Source organism: Abramis brama (genome assembly GCF_963993115.1).
Source record: "Abramis brama genome assembly, chromosome: 3".
NCBI classification, from domain to species: Eukaryota; Metazoa; Chordata; class Actinopteri; order Cypriniformes; family Leuciscidae; genus Abramis; species Abramis brama.
This window is the reverse complement of record NC_139965.1, coordinates 48,937,557-48,961,739: the sequence shown is the minus strand read 5'-3', so window position 1 is coordinate 48,961,739 and position 24,183 is coordinate 48,937,557.

The following is a 24,183-nucleotide window of genomic DNA, read 5'->3' as shown; positions in this document are numbered from 1 at the left end:
GCGGTCTATGGCATTAAGACATGTACGTTTTAAGTGAAAGACACCTGAAGCGCATTCTTAAGTTGAATGGGCTTTTTCGTCGGAAATTTGATGGCTTGAATGAAATACTCGGGTCACGAATAAAGTCCTGTTTAAGACAATAAACAAAAACAAATTATGAGAAACTTAAATGAACAAATAACAAAGTAAATTAAGACCGGGGTAAAAGGAGGAGCCCGTATCGCTTGTGAAGATTCGGTTCCCACATGTTATAAAACTGATAGCCACGAGAAACGGATGTCGTTCCCTCAACATATTAAGTCGTGGCCACGAGAAAAGGATGTCGTTCGCTCAACATACAATCTCGTGCCCACAAGATATTATGACGTTCCCACAACTTAATATCACGTTCCCATGAGTTTATATGTTGTGGCCACGGCAAAACTAAGTGAACCGAACATGTCCCCTCCCGGTCATCGTAGTTTTTGACCCACTAAAGTATGCCTATACTTTTTCATTTTTATATTGTTCTGTATTAGAGTAAATCTGTTGCACACTTTTACAGAACACCACCAGACAAAAACTGGTGTTCAGATCAGTAGTTCCTCTTCTGCAGACTTGTGTTGTATATGAATTGGGAATGTGAAAGTATATATTTTCATTGATTAGTCAACTAGTGTTTTTTTCCGAACAACTACGTTTGTGAAAAGAGTAGCCGACTTATGTAGGCCTAAATATATTTAAAAATTATATACTTAAGTGTAAACGGAATGTAATGTTTTCAGACACTTAATTGGATGTTAATTGCAATTAAATATAAAGATATTAGTAATTAATATTAAGTGCAGTTGAACATACGTGTGTTTTTGACCCTCTTAAGTAGGCCTATATCTTTATATGTTATTTTATAATAACTTCTATTATCTTAAAAACATTTAAACTAAAATATCCTTTAATGTAATTTCTATTGAAGCTTGTATGCAATGTATTTAAATATATTTGTGATGATGAAGTTGCAATTTAGTACATTTAAAATAATACATTAACTTGACATTACATTAACATTATACATTAAATGTAATATTGAGTAACACAGTTGAAATTATAGTCAAGTACTTTACATGTGCTTTATTATGTTAATCAACACACCAAAGTGTACATAGCACAAAAGATTATTAAAACACAATGATTCAAATGTACTTTACAGTAAAACTGTTATATTGATTATCGTTTGACATTATTACAGTGAGCACTTTAAGAGTGTTAAGAAAGAGTTGTGAAAGTTTACTCTTTTTAAGCACACTTAAGTAGCCTTCTATGTATGTGTGTGTATATATATATACACACCCCCCCCCCCCCACACACACACACACACACACACACACAAAAAAGGTTTTAAGTCAGTTATTTATATATTTTGCTGTAGTGTGTCAGTAGGAAATATCAGTTTACATTTCCAAACATTCTTTTTGCCATTAATTGTAATAATCCAGTGAGATTTCTGTATGCACAAGGAATCTGACAACAGCCAGGATGATCTGATCTCGCCATCATCGAGTCCGTCTGTGATTACATGAAGAAACAGAAAAAACTGAGACAGACTAAATCCAGAAGAACTGCGGGAACGTTTCAAAGCAGCTATACAATGATAATAGGAAATTAAAGTGACAGAGTTTGTTTTGACTTTACAGGAGCTCTAGAATAAAGTTATTGTCCAGCTAAAGTTAGTTTTGATTGATTCACTTCTGTCGCAACGATCATTAGTTATTAACTTAGGGGCCGCTAACACGACACCGCTCTAACAGAAAACCCTTAAGTTCTCTCTGCGCAAACTTTAAAAACACAAACCTGTGAGAACGCTGATGGCATGCACATACATATTACGTGTTAACTGTATAGGTATGCGCATTTGAATATATATGTGCGCAGGCGTGTAGTCCTTCTTTACAAAAGCAATTTCTATCATCATATGTCAAAACAAAGCAGAGACCAATTAGAGCAGAGTAGCTCTCGGAAAGGCAGGGCTTAGAGAAACTGAATCTTCGAATGAGTCCTTTTCAGACTCCAAAACAAAATTAGGAATCCTTAAAATAGCATAATAGGGGCACTTTAAAAAGTGAAGCCAATGGGTCCTGACCAGCGTCCATATTTGACCAGAGTGTGTTGGCGTTGTTTCATTGGTGCAGTGGCCATGATGATGCTGTTCCTGTCGTGATGGTGTTCACAGTTTCACACTGAATCAAACACCTCCAGACCTTCTGCTCATATATCCACAGCTGATTGATGCTCTTGTTCTCTCCCATCGACTCTTCCAGCAGAGATCATTACAGCTGCCAAACAGCATGCTGGGACACCAAAGAGACGATTCCAGACTCGCACTTTAGACTTCAACCTAATTGTAGAAGAGTCAGTGAGATAGCCACTTTGCATTAGGTGTGTTTCTGTAAATGTCACACACTGTACAATTATAATGTGGCGTCGCACTCAGGTGTGCTGTCAATACCTTTGACACCTGTCACCTAATGACTGTTGCCATAGAGACGCTCCTTCACCTCTGCCTGACACACATCAGTCCAGCCGTCTCTCATGCCGCCCACCCTTCTAAACAGCACTCGTGCATGATGGTTAATGAAGAAGTGCAATTACCTGCTTTTAATAAAGGTTAATTGTTTTCTCTCAGAATATGATTCATGCTGTTCCTTTGTGTGTGTCATAAACAAGGAGGAAAGATCTGTTCCTTGCAAACAGTACTGCGGTTTTATACGAGCCATTCTAACGAGAAGTGGATGACAAAGATGAGGAGGAGCTAGAAGGACCAGCCAAGAGAAAAACGAGACCAAGAGGATGAGCTGATCGAGGTAATTAGGGAGGACATAAAGTTTCAGAGAGACAAAGGAGAGGAGATCACAGGAGAGCAGGGAGAGAATGGACAGGCTGTTTTCTCTTCTTGAGAAATTGGTAGAGAAATAAAATTTTGCCTATTTAAATTCAAATTTGTAAACAAAACAAAAATCGTTCTATACATTATTTATTTTTGTTATGCAAGTTATGATTTGTTAATGAAACAAAAAAGAAATTGCTTTATACATTATTTTAGTTATGCAAGTTGTGAATGAAATAAAATAAATTATTCTGTAATTTTTTGTCATGTCAATTAATTTGTAGATGAAACAAAATAAATTGTTCTATACATTTTTACTTACAGTACTTTTTACAACTATTTACAAGATAATTTTACATTTAAGATCAGAAAAACAAAATAAAAGTTTAAATTAACTGTACATAAAACAGACTGAAACATTGAAACAACAGCCGTGGGGGAATTCTACCAAATTGGTTCAAACTGCAGTAACGGTATAAAAAATAAGAAAATAAAAAAGATTATATATTCAGACCTTGGGTATTTCCTAAGAATATGCCATTATGGTCTATGCAAACCCAAAGCATTCATCAAGATAACAATAAGCTAAATATACATAAAATGTATGAATACATAACATTTAATTTATAGAGTAGGCCTACTTTCTATTACTGTGTGGCTATTCCAAAGCAACCTTCTAAATTATTAAACTAATAGGTCATTTTTTCATTTCTGAGTAAACAAGCATTACATTTTATTTCACGTTACAACTCAAACACAAAATGTTTTAGTCAGTTGGTTGAGACTGATTTTACCGGTAGTTAAATCCCATCATTTTGATTGAAATGTGCTTGACAAAAATCAGTGTAACTGCAGGAACTGCCACTATACCGAATATATATTTTCTGTCTTTAAATAAACAGTTTTGCATTTTAATCTAAAAGATTATTAATTTAATATTATTCAAATATTATTATCATTATATTACTTAATTTAATATTATTTAAATATTAACTATTAATATCATCATAAATATTATTTAATTATTTAAATATAAATATTATTATAATTATATTTAATTATTTTATTTGAAATATTTTATATAAATATTATTTAAATGTGATTGTTTTGTGTATGCACAATTGTTTAAATCTCTGCTCTAAATTAGATATTTTTGTCACTACTGAAACAATCATGTCATGACATGATTTTTTTTTGGTAGGAACTAAACTTCTCAGTGGAAATAAATCGATAAACACGATATCATAACTACTTTACATTTTGGTGAATTGGTGGTTAATTCATATGACTTCCTATCATCTCAAAGTTTTCATAAGATCTGCTTTCGGCCCAGAGGTGGGTATGTTTATGGGTGGACCTTCATGCTTTCTTTTATTTGTAATCACACGTTTCAACTAGAGATGCACCGATTACAATTTTCTAGGCCGATTCCGATTTCCGATTTTTCATTGAGTTTGACCTGCCGATACCGATTTTAGCCGATTCCGATTAATTTTTTTTCTAACCACTTTACAGCACACACACATATTTATTTTCGATCTTTTCTTTAACCCTTTCACGCGTAAGTTTAAAATATTCTAACTGACTCCCCCACCCCCAGAGTTTTTTCAAGGCGAACGTTTCCTTTAATGTTTCCATGGCGACGCGTCACGCGATACACCGCAGCCACAATAATACTGTATGACAGATGTGTCGCTTTTATTTCGCTTTTCCTTTTTTATTCAAAATATTCACAAACTTGCTTAAGTTACCATGTCATCAACTAGCCTATCTGATATTCCGATTCTCAAATACGTGTAAGTGAGTGTGTTTGGTTGTTTAAAAACCTTTATAAATAATCTTGATCTATAACATGAGATGGGCGTCGCAATGTTGTCCTGTCAGTCGGATTTAATTTACAGCACGTCAATTCATCAGTTTCTCCCGAAATAAATGCAAGAAAGTGGCCGGTGAACTGAGAAGAATAGAGTAAACTTTATAGTTACTTCCACTATGTTTGTCTGATATGAATAACACATGTCGGCAAATTATATTTGAATAGACTGTTATTGCTGCTTCCACAGACATCAGTGTGTATTTTACAAACTCCAAATGCATTGTTTTACTCGTGCTTATGTTGTTTTACCTGTTAAGCTGCAACCCCACTTTTGAAAAATCCCAAGAAATGACATACCCAAACTGAAACAGATACAGTTCATGAACCCTTTGTACTAAAAGCACAAGTATGATCTCATTTGAAAGCTGACACCTGGCAGTTTATTGTAAATGTAGAATTAATTATTGTCATAATGACAAAAATTGTTATAAATAGCTTCAAAGTTTTGTAAAGTTATTAGAAATTATTTTTTATGAAACATCCTCATGAAAAAAAAATTGAAGTTGGCACTGGAGCAATCTAGAAATGCACTACAGCTAATGCCACATGTCTAAACATTTTATGTTTAAAATCTTAAGATAATAAGTCCAAAACTCTGTATTTAGTGAAATGTTTTTCAAGACCATGTCATGTGACTTTATTTTGATTTGACGCTAAAATGCTACTGATGTTTATTGTCATCTTCTAACCATCTATCCAGTATATTGTCTTTATTGTTTTGTGGTGCAAACGAGCCCCATTCAGTCTCAGTCTCCCCCTGCACACATTCACACCTCTCCAGCCCGGTTATGGCTCTAAATATGCATTTCTTTTGTCTGCATTATAGTTACTAACGACTGGCTATTCACAGGCTATTCATATGGTTTCAGTCACTAATTTCTTTTCTTAAAGTTCACCCTTACATTTTAAACTGTATCAAATGCATTTCTTGAATAAAGAAACATTTCAGTAAGCATTCAAAAAATAATAAAAATATAACTTCTAGGTGGCAGGTGCACCTAGGGCTAGCTAGCATGTTAGCTTAGCACACCATCAATACACGACAATTTATGAGATTAAAACCATGTTTGTGCTTATAAACTTACTTTATAAAGCAAATCGAGTATTTTAAATAATTTTTTGTGATCTAATTTGGCTTCAGATAAAAAATCAGACAGAAAATATACTATTGGATAGTGTTCTGCACAACGATTCTATATAGATTAGCATTACATTATAAATATAATCTATTATTATGGAAATACCTGGCATGGATTGAAAAACACAGGTAACTCAAATATCATAGCAAACATGTTTATTGTCTTCAAAACTGCATGTTACAGCCATAGTTACAGCGCGATCTCTTGTTAGCTTTGTGTGTGTTCGAGGCTTCCTGGATTGTCACATGATTATGGCACTTCTTCATGTTCTAATACTGTGCACAGGGCGGCGAGGGCGCCCTCAGGCTATTGGTATGAATTCAAAGCACAGTATCAGAGTTATGCAAACGCTCATAATGATTACATCGACGCATTTGGGTATAAATTCAATAAATATTATTCCTGTCTATAGAAATCTGATGTAAACCTATGAGAATATATCAATATTTCTCCAAATCTGCACATTTTTGAGCTAAAGCCCTGAGGCACGTTGTTTTGTGTATCGCTGTCATGACGACGGCACGGGAGTTTTTTTATGAATGAAAGCGGCTGACGCGCATAATTCATATCAAAGGTATCAACTAATTTTTTCATTTCATAACTCCTGACACAAATTAAGAAATAACTGTCGCTATAAGTTTCTCAGAATACAATAGTGGTCAAATTCTGAAACTTGAGTCTTATATCTTTTTAATGATGTATAGTTTGTCAAGGTATAACATTAAATCTGATAGTAACTTTGAACTATATATAAATAAAACCGCTTCAGTGCGTCCGCGCTCTGGCAACGGTTAACAGGTTTTAAATATCTGAAACCTAAAATAAACATTATGAGGTTGAAAACACTGCTTAGTTGTGACATATGACAGCGCTGAACGCGTCCGACTCTGGCTCAGCGCCAGCCAACGCGCGAAAGCACAGTTTGAATCTGGCAGTTATAAGACGTCACTGAACATTCTAAATGTGGCACCATTACCTACTCTCAGGGGCACAGAAATAAAAATCCCATATATGAAACCGTACCGCTCTAAAGGTTAATCATGCGGCGCCCGAGTGCATTTGACCGGCATAAAATCGGCATATGTCAGACTGACCGGCCGGTCGCCGGTCATGGCCGATCACGTGAAAATCGGCCAATTCCGGTCACCAGCCGATCAATCGGTGCATCTCTAGTTTCAACATAGAAAGACATTCTTTGACTTAAAACTTCTTAAAAAAATCACCTTTTCAAAATAGAAAATTGTAGGGGTCAGTGGCTCACAACCTAATGCGGTACTAGTTATAACAAAGAGTATAGAAGTACCAAGAGGCGAAACTCCGTTGCAGTTTTGACAACAGCCACTAGGTGGCGCTTCGGTAGCGCGGCCGCCATTTTGGACTGAACCAACGGCTTTACCGTTAGCACAACTACCGTATACAGCATTAATATTATGTCTGTAAATAATTGGAGACAAAGAAAACAGTGTTCTGCCATCAACTGCAACAACTACCAGTCTACAACCAATCAACTAGCATTTCATAGATTCCCCAAAGATCCAGAGAGGTAAAGTAGAAAAGGTTTTTATTAACTTTAAAGTGAGTAAACGTCAACGATAACAGGTGCTGTAACGTTAAGCTATCCCATAACCGCAGTAACAGTTTGCTAACGTTTTGTATGTATTTGGTCGAAATTGTCAAGACTCGAAGTGGGCTTTTTAAATCGCATACTTTCAGAGATATATGAACACCTAACCTGGCAAATGACCGCTTTCACGCTGTCACCTTTTTTTCGCATAAACATGAAAATCACTATCCAAACTTAAATGGTTGTAATTCAAGAATGCTTTGGAATATAGACCTATGGTTGGTCTTGTTTTAAAGAAGACATTTGTCAGATTATTGTTGAAGTGAAATAAATTATGAAAGTGAAACAGAAAAAAGTTATATAAGTTTGAGTTTATTAAAATGTACAAATTTAAAAATATAATTATTTATATTTTATATAAAATATATATATTACAAAATATTTTACTCTAGAACTGCAAGAAAATGAAAGCAAAAAATCTGAAGAAGTTGTGTTCCACATAGGTTGATATGTTGATATCTCGCTCCTGCCGTGTGCTCTAACGTTACACGGTTTGGAGCTGCGCGCTCTTGCTCGCTCGCTCGCTCTAGATTCCGGGAGATTTTAGCCTAATTTGCGGGCATCAGGGAGCCGCTATCAATATGCGGGAGACTCCCGGAACTTCCGGGAGACATGGGATGTCTGCTATAGAGATATTAAAAACTAGAAACTACTATTTAGTTCATTTAACCGCTTTTGAATTTGAACCGGTTATCGTTCAATTCTATGACAGCTGTGTTGCGTTCAGTCCAAGATGGCGGATCTGCAGCTCTGCGCATGGGTGCGTTTGTTGCAATGGAACGTTCTATTGAGTTTCGCCTCTTGGTACTTCTATACTCTTTGGTTATAACACACATGGTTTAAACATTTCCACACATGCCAGCATGAAGAAAATTATTGTATTTACCAGTTGCCATATCCAGTACCACTATATGCAGATTTGATATTAATTTCCCACATTTCTGCCCCAATACCATGTTTACAGTTAGTGTTACTACAGTAAATCCATAGTAAAGGTTAGTGATTTGTGGGTTGAAAGTATTCTAACTGGATCGTTGTGTGCTTCCCTTGTTTTCCACGTCAGTGTTGTTGAGAATATCAGCGCTATTTTCAACTAGCATCTAGTTTAAATCACAGAGACATTTGAGGTTTGTATCGGAGACCTTTGCGCCAAACTCGAATGCATCTTTTAGTGGATCTTACTACACGTGACCACTTGCCACACACAAACAAGATCAACACATTTGATCTTGATATTTTGGTCAGAGCTATTAATAAATGGTCAGTGTCCTTCGCTGCCTAGCCTATGCAACAACTGTGACAACAGGAAGAAAATACCGGGTGATATTTCTTCCGTGGCGTCAAGGAATACACTTCTAAATGTATGTATTGTGTTTTAATTTACTTAAACAGCTAGCAAAACAAGTGTTAAAAGCGAGGGGTCTTTCTTAAAAACGTGAACTTAACCCCTGCGTTACCACTGCACGGCTTAATTTGTTAGGTGGTCTGAGGCTAAACTTGTTCTTTTATTTTATTTTGGTATAGGGAGCAAGGAGCAGACAGCTGTGTTTATTAAAATGAGGGCCGAACATTAGTATTTATTTACCGGGGCCAAAAACGCTGCAGTGTGGCTTGGACGGTAAGGCAACAACCCATTTGTAATATTTCCAGTAGGCTCTCTTGTGTATTATAACAATCAGCCCTCACTCTATACAAAGCCCACAACAATTAGACAACCATAAGGCAATAGTCTAGTCTTTGTTGTTTTTTGTAGTGCTGTAATGCAAGCCATGTCTAAAAATGTATAAATATAAATATGATTTTTGGAGTATTTTGTATGCATGTACTGCTGTGCCATATTTTCTAATCTTTTTAAGATTGCACCACCGTCTTATTTTGCTTCCTTTTTCTCTTGGGCCTGCTGCAGGTCATTCTCTCAGGTTAAAAAAAGAAAAGAAAAAAAACTGAAAATAAATACAAAGTATGCAAATTAATAGAGACATCTTTGCTGAAATGTATTGTGCTGTTGTTGTTGTTAACAGTTTATTTGCTCTGCCTTGCAAGTGTCCTGGGACAGGTGAGGGAATGAGTGGGAAACCCACTGCTGCAACTTGGCCGTGGTTTTTCCTCATGGATGAGGTGTTGAGACAGAGGCATTCCAACAACCCCCATGTCCTCATTGCCTCCATCCCTGAGGACACACCAGGGCCAAGTTCAGAAGTGGATGACGAAGATGAGGAGGAGCTAGAAGCACCAGCCAAGAGAAAACGAGACCGAGAGGATGAGCTGACAGAGGTAATTAGGGAGGACATAAAGTTTCAGAGAGACAAAGGAGAGGAGATCACAGGAGAGCAGGGAGAGAATGGACAGACTGTTTTCTCTTCTTGAGAGATTGGTAAAGAAATAAAATGTTGGCTATTTAAATAAAAATTTGTGAACGAAACAAAATCGTTCTATACATTTTTTTTAATGTAAGTTATAATTTGTTAATGAAAGAAAAAAAGTAATTTCTGTGCATGATTTATTTTTGTAACGCAAGTTAAAATTTGTAAATTAAACAAAAAAGAAATTGCTTTATACATGATTTTAGTTATGCAAGTTGTAAATGAAATAAAATAAATTATTCTGTATTTTTTTTTGTCATGTCAATTAATTTGTAGATGAAACCAAATAAATTGTTCTATACATTTTTACTCACAGTACTTTTTACAACTATTTACAAGATAATTTTACGTTTAAGATCAGAAAAACAAAATAAACGTTTAAATTAACTACATAAAACAGACTGAAACATTGAAACAACAGCCATGGGGGAATTCCCCAAGCAGGAAATATATGAAACTATATTAGTACTTGAATTGTCAGGGGGAAACTTTATGATGGGATTAATGCAATGACTAAATATAGTCAAACCAATAAAATAAAATAAAATAATTGCAGTTACCTCAAATACAACTGAATCACTCTTATTCAAAATCAACTAAGACTCTTTTAAACATATACTTTTCTGACTCTTAAACTGACTTGTTTAACCAGATGACTCTGCTTTGACTCGTTTGTACCCAAAAAGACTCCTTGTGTGTAATCAAATGTCTCTTAAATTGGTTCGTTTGTAATCGAATGACTCTTAAATTGACTCGTTTTAAAAAATATAAATAATTATTTTGATACTTTCTTTGAAACAATTATTATTGCCTCATTGTTATATGTATTTTAAGTCATTTTTAAAAGCTGTTGTTCACTTAGGTCTATTTTTATTACCATACAGTATATAAGGCATAAGTGTATGCCCTTCTTGCTTTACATTTCATGCATATGAACGAGCTCGCCGACCGGTCGGGCTGTAATCGCGTGCAAATCTGCGGGTGATCCGCGCTCGCCAATCTTTAAGTGTGAAATACTTAACGACGCATCAAAAACGCTCGCTGACACAGATATCAGACAAATATCTAGCATGCCAAATATCTGGAGCTGTCGGCCGACTCGATAGCCTGTGGTGTCACGTGTCGCGACGAGCAACAGCCAATGATCAGCTTGTTATGTACATTACAAAAGCCTTTTGTATTTGTAACCATTGTTGCCAAACCACAACAGGCAGCTGCTTTTTCATTATAATGTTTTACTCACCTCCAACTCTCTCTGACAGACAATCCCTGCTGCCCGCGTGTGCTTATCCATCCTTTCACCCATATTCTTTTTTTTTTTTTCGGGGTTCTAAACAGATCATTATATATATTAGGGGTGTGTCAGTTTCAGAATTGGTGATGACGGTTATGACATGAGTCAAATGACAAAACTCATCATCCGCACCAACGTTTTTTGACCAAATTTCAAAGCCGCACCCGCCCGCCATCCGCTGATTGTTTTGCAGTCTATGGACGATGCAATGCTCTGCTGATGCGAGCCGCAAGAAAGCCCTTGTCTGTTCAAGAAAGGATGCAGCAAAGATATTTAATGCTAATGTATGAGGCCTAGGCCTATGCTGAGTTTCATTCATTTACGATGAGATGCGCTCTAGTTCACAATGCAATACAAGTGAACGCGGCGCACCGGCCTCCATGTCACGGTTATTATATTGTCTATTTGCTTTTTATTTATTAAATATATGCAATTGGTTGATGAAACATTTATTAAAATTAAGATACAATTTGTACAAAACGAAATTCGCTTTAAAGAAATGCTTTCTACAAAGCAAAACTTAATGAAGTGGTAAAAATCATGTCTGACGATTTACAAAACAAAACTTCATTAAGTGATAAAAACCCGATATAGCCTATTGCGCATCTTATGATCCTACAATTGTTTTTGAGCTAAAATGTAATACACATCATATATATATACACACTGTATATGTTTCTTTTATCAAACATGTTTGGGGCCAATCAAGGGGTAATTAAACTGCACAATCAGTTATCGGTAATGATATGTTGTTTATTATTGCAAATGTTTATTGCTAATGTTTATTATTGCAAATGTTTTTCATTTGTTTAATAAATCTCATTCCAATCGCCATTGGAATGCGCCATTTCCCATTCCACTTCTTGCGCATGTTTTCGTGACAAAATGTGGTTTTGGGACCGGATAGAGTCGTTGGGTGACAGAGTTGTTGTCAGCTCGTGTAGTGTGTAACCCCCTGTTGCAGAAGATTTATGTAGTGTCACATAGTGTGAACACCACAACGACTTCAAGACTCCAGAGCAAGTCATGTAGTCTAAACAGCACAGCGATCTGCCGACGTTTAAAGTTGTGTAGTGTGAACTAAGCATAAACTAGCAAAAGTGGATTCAGACACACCCTACGGGAAAAATGGTCGGCACTACATGGTCTAAAAGGGTTGCCCCTATTCTCACAATGAGTAATGGGTGTGTTTTGGGATTTCTACATGCGTTAAACCAATCAGAGTCTCATCTCCCATTCCCTTTAAATGCCAGTTGCGCTTGCGCATTGGCAGATTCGCTATTTACATGAAGGAATTCAATAGTAGCCAAGACCGAACGCGTCTCCAGAGCGCAAACGTAACTGCTCGTGCGCGAGGTAAAAGTGGCACTGCATTGCGCAGGGTGTAAGATAGGGCCCTAAGAGTCAATATTCAATTTTCAGAAATGATTGTCACGAAATTTAAAGCATTCTGGCTCGTCAGAACACACATTTTGTATCCTGTTCAGTAGAATTGCGTGGGGAGAGAGCGGGGTGTTGTGTTCAGCTCTCTTTCTACTGAATGTCTGTTTCTATATCTATGAGCCCCAAGTGTTTACAAACTGAGAAATCAAAAAGTGTAAGGTTGTGACCCGCTCCCCTACACGAATATGCTAATCACAGCACTGTGGTTTGTATTGTCAAAAAAAAAAAAGAAAAAAAAGTAATGATGGTTACCTTTTGATAATTTTTGTCAGTGTGAATTCCTCTCTCCCTCTCTCTCACTAACTCTCTCTCAAGTTCCCTGCGTTCATTGTGTCGTCCTGCGTGTGTCCCCTTCTCGTCTGCGTTAGTGTAATGCGAGCATCACACCATGTCACAGCGGAACATTCCGGAATGTTCTGAAGCCGCAGACGTCTGCGCCGTTTCTTCACCGCTCCGCTCCGCTGCCTCAGGAAGGACATCATTGCTCCGAGAGGAAAATGGAATTCGCTTCAGACGGCAGAGGCCCGGATGAGTTGAGAGCCGGGGAGGCTATCAATTTCACAGCGTCACAAAACAGCTCTCCGGGCGCCGGCACGAGCTCCGGCTGACTGACAGACGCGTAACGAGGTGGGGCTGTGGAGAATTTATAAATGTTCACCTGTGCCCGTAGAAAAAGCCAACACTTCTGAAAGCTTGTCCAGAAAAGCAAACGCTCACGCTCTGAATCAAACGGGTTATTTTCCTTAATCTTGTCTTCAGTAACATGAACCTGCAATATGGAAGCTTATTTCATCTACATAAGAAAAAAAGAAATAGCCTAATGCTTTGATAAATCTTAATATTAAATAAAAAGTCATAATTATCATGACATAATTATTATGACTAAGCCATAATTATGTCATACGAATAATTAAAGAAGAGATTAAAAAGTTATCATTTAATTTTTTTTATGTCAATTTCTAAGTCATAATTTTGTCATACTAAGCGATATGAGATGTAAAAAAAAAAAAAAAAAAAAAAAAAAATCAGCCTAAATCAGTTACAGGGGTTGGACAATGAAACTGAAACACTGTCCAATATAGTGTTGGAGGTTTCACGCATGGTCTGGTGGCCGAACATCACTGATTTTACATTCCATCAATAATGGCAGAGTGTGAAGGTTGAATTAGCAGAGCAAAACCACAGGCGGTACATTAAATATTGCAATCCACACAACATAGGCTAATGGGAGACATATCAGAGTTCAAAACAGGACAAATTGTTGGTGCGCGTCTCGCTGGCTCATCTGTGACCAGAACAGCAAGTCTAATGTCGGTGTACCACCATGTAGGATGAAACACATCCAACAGGAGTAACTGTTTATACAAGAGGAAGCTGTCTGAAAGGGGTGTCCAGGTACTGACCTGGATTGTATCCAAAAAAAAAAAAAAAACGCAGCTTGCCCAAATCACTGTAGAATTAAATGTGTACCTTGACTTTCCTGTTTCCACCCAAAATTGTTTCACGAGTTTCACACTTACAAATAAGTCAGATAGATTAAATTGCCCGGACCCAGAGTATTCCCCCCGTATTCCTGGCTGTGGAAGGAACAAGCCAAGAGTGAGGAGTAGGGGTGGTGGAGGGATGCTGAAAAACTGTTGAGGAATATATGTGATTCTTCAATTAGGGGAACTTTTATGTTAAAAATACTATATTATAAAATAAATAGTTTAGTTATTTCAAATAATATTTATTGCACCACCAAAAAATGTTATACACTAAAATCAGTATGATTTCCATGTTTTCATCACTAATATTTGGCTACTCAGGCCTTGTCCCCAACCCAGACTTTAACACTTATCTGCTCTGAAAATCTGATAAAATATTATCAGTTAATTAAAAAATCACAATATACTGTATGTTTAAACAGTCATTTTAAAAGGCACTTGATGCATAATTCGGGTTCATATCTGTGTAATTTGTGAATATTTTTAACAATTTAGTATTGTCCACAACAATACTGTCATTACCGCGACAGTCTATGATTACAACAAGGATATTTTTGAGGGTAAGACTTGTTTATGCTGTAACCATGGAAATGAAGACTAGCAGGGGAGCACATGTCAGCCATGAAAGAACAGTGATATTTGATGTCTGAAAAAGTAAGTAATTTAATCATGAATTCCTTCTGATCATGGAGTAGACTTATTCAGCGTCATTACCATAAATGCTGTAGCAGCAATATTTTGATAAATGTAATGTATATATATATTCACGATTTATGTGTATTTAAAGTTCTTTTTGTACTAGCTGTTGAGTGATGTTAGCAAATCCATGACCTAGCATCTTTTTTCCTGAAAAAAATAAAAAATGTCATTACCGCAGCACGTCATTACCAACACACAACTTGTTGTGATGGTAATGACAAGTGATGGTGGTAATGACATGTTCTGTGTCACTATCTATATCATATTATGTGTTTATAAATTAAGTTAAAGAAGCATAATAGTGTGATTTTTAGGGCTAGTCCGAATACCATTTTTTGAGCTTCGAAGCTTCGGTAGTAATGAACATCGAATATTCGAAGCTTCGGAGAGAGGGGGCTGAACATATTCTTCTCTCTAATAAAGGCAGGAATCTCTATGTGTCGGTATGTCCGTTTGCATTTTTATTATTTTGAGAACCGTTCATCCAATCGACTTCACAAAGGAGTGCAGCGTCGCATTTGGTGCAATATAGATGGACATGCGAGACGCGACACGTTCAGAATTAATAAACTTTTAGTAAACTACAGAACAGCGCGAGTGGAAGCGGCGCACCTCACGCGGGCAGGGCTTATATGCTCCGAGAACGGACACTGCACTAGTGATATAAAACACACACACACACACACACACACACACACACACACACACACACACACACACACAGGTCTGTTAAATTAAGCAATACTTTTAAGGTAGTCTAATATTTTTCTGACTAACAAATTACTGATAAATAAACATGTTCAAGTTGATGGTTGTCATATTTATATATATATCCTCAAATCTGTCAATTTCTTTCAACAACACTCACCAGAAGTTATTATTTAAGCCTTTAAATTTGCTTTATGTATCAATGCACTTTTCATTTATGTCATTACCAAAACACTATGTCATTACCAGAACAGTATGTCATTACCACCACGTTGCTTAATTTACAGCAAACATACCTTTAAAACTGTTTTATTTTCAATCTTGAGGTGCTACATGAAAAGCCTAATGAAATACTCATCCACTTATTCAAAGAAAAAACATCTAAAATTAATTTTCCAGAAATTAAACAAAAGTGTGCTTTGATGAACACAGAAAAACACATTTTGATGGTAAGAACAAGAAAATATATGTAATTCGCTGAATGGAAACATTTTGTTTTTTTATACGTATTGTTGAAGGTTAACAATGTTTGCAAGATAAATGAGTTTAAATGATCTCCTTGATACATTCTTTGCATTATGAGACTTTTTGACGTTGTGACGGGAATGACGTTTTGCAGTGCCAGTTGGCAAATAGATATAAAATACTCAAATTATATTTAAGCTCAGTCGTGGCCATTATTATATCTTTACATCAAAGCATGTAAACATTATCTTGACATAATTCTAACAAAATTCAACCAAATTTCATTCATCAAAATGTAAGATGGCTAAATAGCCCCCAATTGAAGAATCACCCATATATATATATATATATATATATATATATGCTTCCTCTCATGCTGATAGGATAGACATGATGATTGTTGATGACAAGTTGATTGGATTGATTATTTGAACGTGCTCCTCCCGAACTTTGTTTAATGAAACATCGTTTGTTGGGGGCTCCTCATGGTCAATATTCATGGTCGGGCTGCTATTGCCAAACAGTGGTCAGTCGTGCCAATGCCAAATGTCAATTTTAATGGTGCCAATAGTGCAAATCTTGGACTGTGGACAATGTAAAACATGATTTGTTCTCTGATGAGTCCACCTTCACTGTCTTTCCCAAATCCACTGAATAAGCCCCAAAGAGGCTTAACACCCGGACTGTTGCGGCCTAGAGAGAGAAGCACGGGGTGGATCAGGGATGGTTTGGACTGCAATATCATGGCAATCTATATTGTGCTTGATGGCCATGTCACTGGCCATGTGACTACCGAACCATTCTGGAAGACCATGTGCACCTAATGGTTCAAACATTGCACCCTGAAGGGGATGCTGGCTAAGTTTTCTCAGTGTGTTCCGCAAAGTTCCTCACAGTCGTCTGAAATTGGTCCTCGTCGGCTTTTTTTTGGCTGATTTGACATGTTGAATCGGCGCCGGGCCGTCGGTGAGAACTGTGATTAGCTATTCAGCTGTTATGGCTAGTTCACACTACAGGATTTTAAGCCCGATTTGCAAGTTAACGAGCTCGCCGACAGGTCAGGCTGTAATCGCGTGCAAATCTGCGGGTGATCCGCACTCGCCAATCTTTAAGTGAAATACTTAAAGACACATCAAAAACGCTCGCCGACGCCAGACAAATATCTAGCATGCCAAATATCTGGAGCTGTCGGCCGACTCGATAGCCTGTGGTGTCGCGACGAGCAACAGCCAATGATCATGACATTACAAAAGCCTTTTGTATTTGTAACCATCGTTGCCAAACCACAACAGACAGTTGCTTTTTCATTATAATGTTTTACTCACCTCCAACTCTCTCTGACAGATAATCCCTGCTGCCTGCATGTGCTTATCCATCCTTTCACCCATATTCTTTTTATTTATTTATTTTTCGGGGTTCTAAACAGATCATTGCGCAAACAATATATTATATTATATATATATATATATATATATATATATAATTTTTTTTATTTTTTACCGCCAATTTTGTCCCGCCGTCCATTTTCAAATAGACAATGCACCATTGGAATGCGCCATTTCCCATTCCACTTCTTGCGCATGTTTTCGTGACAAAATGTGGTTTTGGGACCGGATAGAGTCGTTGGGTGACAGAGTTGTTGTCAGCTCGTGTAGTGTGTAACCCCCTGTTGCAGATCATTTACGTAGTGTCACATAGTGTGAACACCACAACGACTTCAAGACTCCATAGCAAGTCATGTAATCTAAACAGCACAGCGATCTGCCGACGTTTAAAGTTGTGTAGTGTGAACTAGGCATAAATGAACGAGTCAGTGCACGAGAATAATAGCAAAACAGCGAGCAAAGAAGTCAAAACGGTACCAATAGAAGGCTGTTCTAATGTTACATCATCTTACCTGAGTAAGGTAAGGCGAATTTTTCAATATTAACATGAGCGGAGTGGAATAAAGAAAGTGTTTATCAGGATTGATATTCAAAACGGTAAGCACGCACTGCTTTGTTTATGGTTTGGGTATCTGCTGCCTGTAGCGTCGGTTTCCCTTTTTGAATGATGAATATAGATGAATATATCTTCAGAAATAGACAGTTGTCTCATTTACACGCAGGCGCAGAACGCGCATTCTAACTGACAGTCGCCTGTAGTTCTCTCAGTGCGTTGTGTTCAAGTGCAGCTTTTTTCCCCCGACGCAGGCGACGCGAGGTGAACACAGTCGCTTTCATCAGCGCTAGTTCTTTGGTGTCGGTTTGGTGTGTCCCGGGCTTAAAACCAGTTGTTTCGGTTTCATTACACCCGTGTAAGTCATAATTGTTAGCAGGGCCAGATTTACCTCTTATTGTTACATAGGCAAAAGAAATGTAAAAAAAAAAAAAACATTGTTTATAAAAGGTGTCCTGATACATTTGTCTTGCAATTACATCATTTTTGACCAGAAGATGCTTTGAAACAGGGAACATTCTCAGATGTTCTGTCAAGGTTCTCTTGAACGTTCTTCCCATAGAACATTTGTTCAAGGTTATCTCTTTATTAATGCTAATGTGTTTTATATATTTTTTTTTGATTTTTTTTAACCTTATGGTCCTCTTCACGTGTCGGTCAAAAACGATTTTTTTATTTTTCATTTCAATGAAATGAATGTACTATATTTTATGCATTTTTGACCGCGAAGAGTACAAGTGTGACTTTTTTTTTAGGACCATTTAACCTGTTCAAATCATGCCTATGATTTGTGTGTGTGTGTGTGTGTGTGTTCATGCAACAATTGTGCCAAAACCTTTACCAAGTTTCGTAGCCTACCATTCCGAAATTTTTTAGGTCAAAAATTACCGAAGAGCACCAGAGGGTACTAGGTTATGAATAAGTATTGAGCATTCAAAAGTAACATTAAAAATGATCAAATGGAACGATCATGTTTCTGTAACGTTCGCATAACAAAGAACATTAAAAAAAAAACATTTAAAAAAACGGATGTTTTGAACGTTCAGAGAACTTTCAGAAATAAGGTTTTCATAACTTCATGTTTAAACATTATAAAATAACTTCGAACATACAACAGACAAAAGTTAGTCAAGACTTGATCAAGATACTGCATATCATTTTAAGGTCAGTTTGAAAGGCAATGTCTTCCAGGTGAAAAGAGAAAGTTAATACCCACACTGAAATTGGTTTATGTATATGCAGGTCAATATGTTTGACATTCAGTTTACATCAAATCAATGTCATGGATTGGTTTTGACGTCAATTTGATTTGCATATTTGACCATTTTTTTAATGTTGATTTTGACATCAATTTGATGTCTTTTCAACATCAATTGCCCACTGATTGTGGATAGGCCTATATGCAGTAGCCTATGAGTCAAATTTCCATTCTGTGTCACATGATCAAACACGCAGCTCTTCAAACACACAATCCATGAGCGCTTCTGCAATCAGTAGACTAGCCTACGGTATATCGCATCACAGCAGTTCTAATTAATATTCCGTCCAGGCTTCAAGAAAAACTCTGACAGGGTTCCAGCAGGGCCGGCTATCAGCTGAAATTATCCAAAACTCCAAACCGCCTCTGACTGTCACAGGAAATAAAAAAAGATCAGCACTTGACATCTTATTTGAATTAAAGGCAGATTCTCTCGCTGTTGGGAACAGGAACTGTGAAGTTCCCACTCGATTTTCCACACACAATTCTGGAGAAACCCACTTTTCTCATTACAGCTGTTTGGTCACAGCTGAAACGTGGGTCATCGCGTCCTCGACTGCGGTCGAGCTGCGTATCGCGGATTCTCCGGCCAGACTCGCGTTGGAACGCTGACTTGCCACATCTGTTCCCGCTATAATGGATTTGCCTGCCGAACGAGGCCGCGGGTCTCCGGGGAAACGGCAAAGAGCTTAACGCCGCTCACTTTCTGCTGCTCTGGTGATTTATTTTGATTAGGCTGATGAAGTCTTTGCTGTTGCCAGCCTGGAATAATCGACACCCGGTGCCCGGAGGTCAAAGCGAACGGCAAGGCTTTATCCGAGGCTGCAGCGCTCAGGTGGAAAGAGATTCATGGAATTATTACCGAACGCTGCACAACGTCACATGACTCTTTAATCTAAACTGACTTCAGCTTCATGAGTGTGATGGAGCCAATTTAACATCAACAGAAAGCACAGAAAAAAGTATACTTTAGCATAGCCTAAAAAAAACAAAAAAAAACAGCAGGCCTATGCCTACTTAATACTTGATATAGGCTAGGGGAGACAATTAAGGTATGGTTGTAACACTATAATTTTTAAACGAGTGCTCAAACGTAAAAAGCATCCACGTTTGATTACTACAAAAACCACCAATTCAAACCTCTGCAAGAATATCACAGTCATTATGAGTTGATGTAAAATACACGTGCCTGTGTTACAATCTACCCCACTACAGGGGTAAGTTGTAACACATATGCTGGGGTAAGTTGTAACAATTAAACAAAAAGAGCAAAAACAGGCCACATTATGCAATATGCTTAAAAATATGTTTATTGAAACAATCCATAAGAACAAACAATGCCTCTCTCTGTGACTGACCCTAACTTAAATCCACTTTCTTTTTGACTCAGGGGTGCGTGTGTGTGTGTGTGTGTGTGTGTGTGTGTGTGTGTGTGTGTTGTATGTGTAAACTAGTATAACAGAACAAGCTTCTTTAATGATATGTATGCTTAAACACTCAACTCTAGTGTACCTGTGTAAAGAACATGTAGGTCTAAAAAGAAACACTGAATGTGTGTGAGTTTGGATGTCTATGTGTGAATATTCTTGGTGGGCCCAGAAACTGCATAGGGCACATTCTACCCACATTTCCTTTGGCTTTTAGTTGCCAAATGCCTCCATACAAGCAATTTCATTCAACAATTTCATAGTCTGAGGTCTCATAATCCTCACCACTGGCTTTCAACATTTTGTTCTTTGAAACCTCATGTGTTCCCCTTTTTAAACACTGGAAGGCACACCTCTGTCTGTCTTTATTTTTCATTGTCTAGGCTTTCTGTAAAATTATCAAAAATAAACTGTTTTTAGTTGTATGTAAGGGGATGATTGTAACACGTTTTTAAACTTTATTTTTATAGAACTTTACAGAACATAGACAAACGGTAACAAACAGTCGGCTCAGTTCCATGGGTACCTCATAGATATGCTTTCAAAATGTAAAATGGAAGTGAAAAAATCCTTCACGTTTCCATAACCAGCTTGAACAATCACTATGTTGAAGAGTTTCTTGAGTAAAAAAAAACAACAATATGCACATTTACGTATGCTCACACACATACATATTGCCCTTTGACATGTTTATCTCCCTTCTCTCTGTTTTGATATACTGTATACATTGTCCATTTTCCCCAATGTCTTTCTAAAGACTCTTGTGGTAATCTTAACTTGAATGTCAGTCTTTCCATATTGTAAACATCCATAACAATTTGTTTCCACTGAATCCTCAAGGAAATCATTCCTATTGATAAATCTGAACATAGTGGTTACATGAATGCTAAATTAAGTGATCGGGTTGATGTGTGCGATTACATCACAAACTTTTTTTTTTTTTTTGATCTTTTGACATGCCCACATTTTCCTGCTGTCCGCGCATAACAATCATCCTGTCATCGCTTCTTTTCTTTGTTTTAAAAAGAACAGATTTAATATTTATCTAATTTGGGTCCTGATTAGGAGACGGTGAGCATATGAAGCTTTGTGGCGTAGTGCTTATAGTTAGGCTATCTAACAGTAAAGACACCCCTTTCCGTGCCCAAAACAAGGCGTCTTTGTATAAGAGTCCGAAACCAGGACTGCTGGGACGACATTGTCAGTTTCGTTTTTCAATCACATCAAGTGTTTACATGTACTATCGAACGAATAAGAAAAGGTTTAAACCACCCCTTACAATCCTAATGAAATTGTAATCAGATTTGGCCAATTAATTCCGATCGACAATGACGTGACTTTATTTTACTCCGACTGTGCAGCTAGTCTGATTACAAATGGATTATTAGGATCCATGTAAACTCAGATAATGATCGAGTAGATTTAGTCCATCAGCACCCCAAAGCTTGCACCGTCCTATACCTCTTTGAGGGTTCAACATTTCATTCTGTGACGTTAGGCAGTTTTGATTTATATTGCTTGTTTCTGCTTCTTCTCCACTTTTTTTTCTCAGATCCGGATATTTTGTACTGTATAGGCTAAGATGATGTGTAATAACGCCACTACCATATAACAATGCAAACATGGATTGCTGGAAAATTCAGTAAATGGGGGAGAAGCATTGTATGGAAGCAAATAAGAGACAGAACTATTTGAAATTTAACAGCCACTGAATACTTAGTTTTGAAATATTTTATTTTGAAAAACATTTATCTGAATTTATTTGCTCTGAATTCACCCCTTAGAAATTATTTTACTTTGGAAACCATGTATCTGAATTTATTTGTTTCGAATTTACCTCTCAAAACTTGAATTTCGATGAATATTTTTCAATGCTCACAAATACAGATAAAAAAAAAAAAAAAAATCAACTTACAGAATTTCAGATAAAATAGATTCAAGTTGATCAAATTTGATTGCTCAAATTCAGATCTCAAATTTCAAGTTAATATTTTTCAAAGAAAACATCAGTCTAATTCGACTGCTCAAATTCAGATAAAAAAATTCAAGTTAAATATTCACATGGTAACATCCGGGCTACCCAGGATAGGAAAAACAGTTGAGCGCCTATCAGAGCACGACGATCATGTGTGCAAGGTAGCCTATACAGTAGGTGGCGGTAATACTCCTAAGGAGTGAACGGCCATGAAACGGAAAGAAGAAGAAGAAGAAGAAGAAGAAGAAGAAGAAGAAGAGCACGACCAGCCATGCGACCAGCGACCATGAACCACCTGTCTATGTCATGAACACACGACTACCTGTCTGTCGTGATCCAAGAAGTCGATCGGCATGGAGGATGTTAAACCTGTAAAGATGACTTCCAGGGAAAACGAAAGCGCCCCGGTAAGTTTGCCGTTTATGTACAATCGGACTCAGGGCTCGACAGAACAGAAGTATGTTGTTGCTAATTATGTTTGGAACACATATGGTTTGTGTAACTCGTCTCTCTATGTAGTTAAGTCAGCTAGGCAACAGTACATGTATTCGTATTGAACCGAAACGGTACGGACGTCACGGTTCGGTGCATGAATTTACACGGAGAATACACGGTATAAAAGTAAATAAAACTCGCGTGCAAATTAATTAATGTAGTGCGGAACTACTGTTAGATACGCGGGTTCTTTAGGGACGCCCAAGCTGTAGCCCTGCCTTATCTCTGAAGCTCTGTGGCTATAATGAACAGCGATGTCAAGATTGCAATGCTGGAATATGTTATGTATGTGTGTGTGTGTGTGTGTGTGTGTGTGTGAGAGAGAGAGGGAGAGGCGCGGGCGTGATCGAGCGTGTGTGTGTGTGAGAGGCGCGGGCGCGATCGAACGTGTGTGTGTGTGTGTACCGTTGCCTAGCTGACTTACCTACATAGAGAGACGAGTCACATAAACCATAGCTATGTGTTCCAAACATAAGTAGCAACAACATACTTCTGTTCTGTCGAGCCCTGAGTCCGATTGTACATAAACGGCAAACTTACCGGGGCGCTTTCGTTTTCCCTGGAAGTCATCTTTACAGGTTTAACATCCTCCGTGCCGATCGACTTCTTGGATCACGACAGACAGGTCGTCGTGTGTTCATGGCATAGACTGGTGCTGCGTTCCAGTCCACTTTTAGACATGCACTTGCAAACTTCCCTAAGCACTTCCCCTCGGGGGAATCCCTGCCGCCATTTTGAAGTGCGTTCAACTTCGTGAAGTGGACGAGGGAAGTTTATATGGACAGACCCTAGTTCCCTCGATTTTGACCGAGGGAGCGAGTCTACTTCATATGTACACTTCAGGCACCTATGTCCCACAATCACGTCACCACAGATCTCGTCTAATAACCACCACAACAGACAGCTCTATGATATATTAATTATATTTTTTATTTATTTAAAACAACCCACACACATATAAACATTTGGATGCTGCATTAAACAAATTCTTAAAGGAAAAAAATGTAAATGATAAATCAACTCTATAGCTGATTCCAAGTGATCAAGGGCTTAGGACGTTCCAATTCAGCCCATTGCAGTTTCTGCCAGTAGTCGCCACTCGTGCAACGTAAGCAATGACGTACATCTGAGT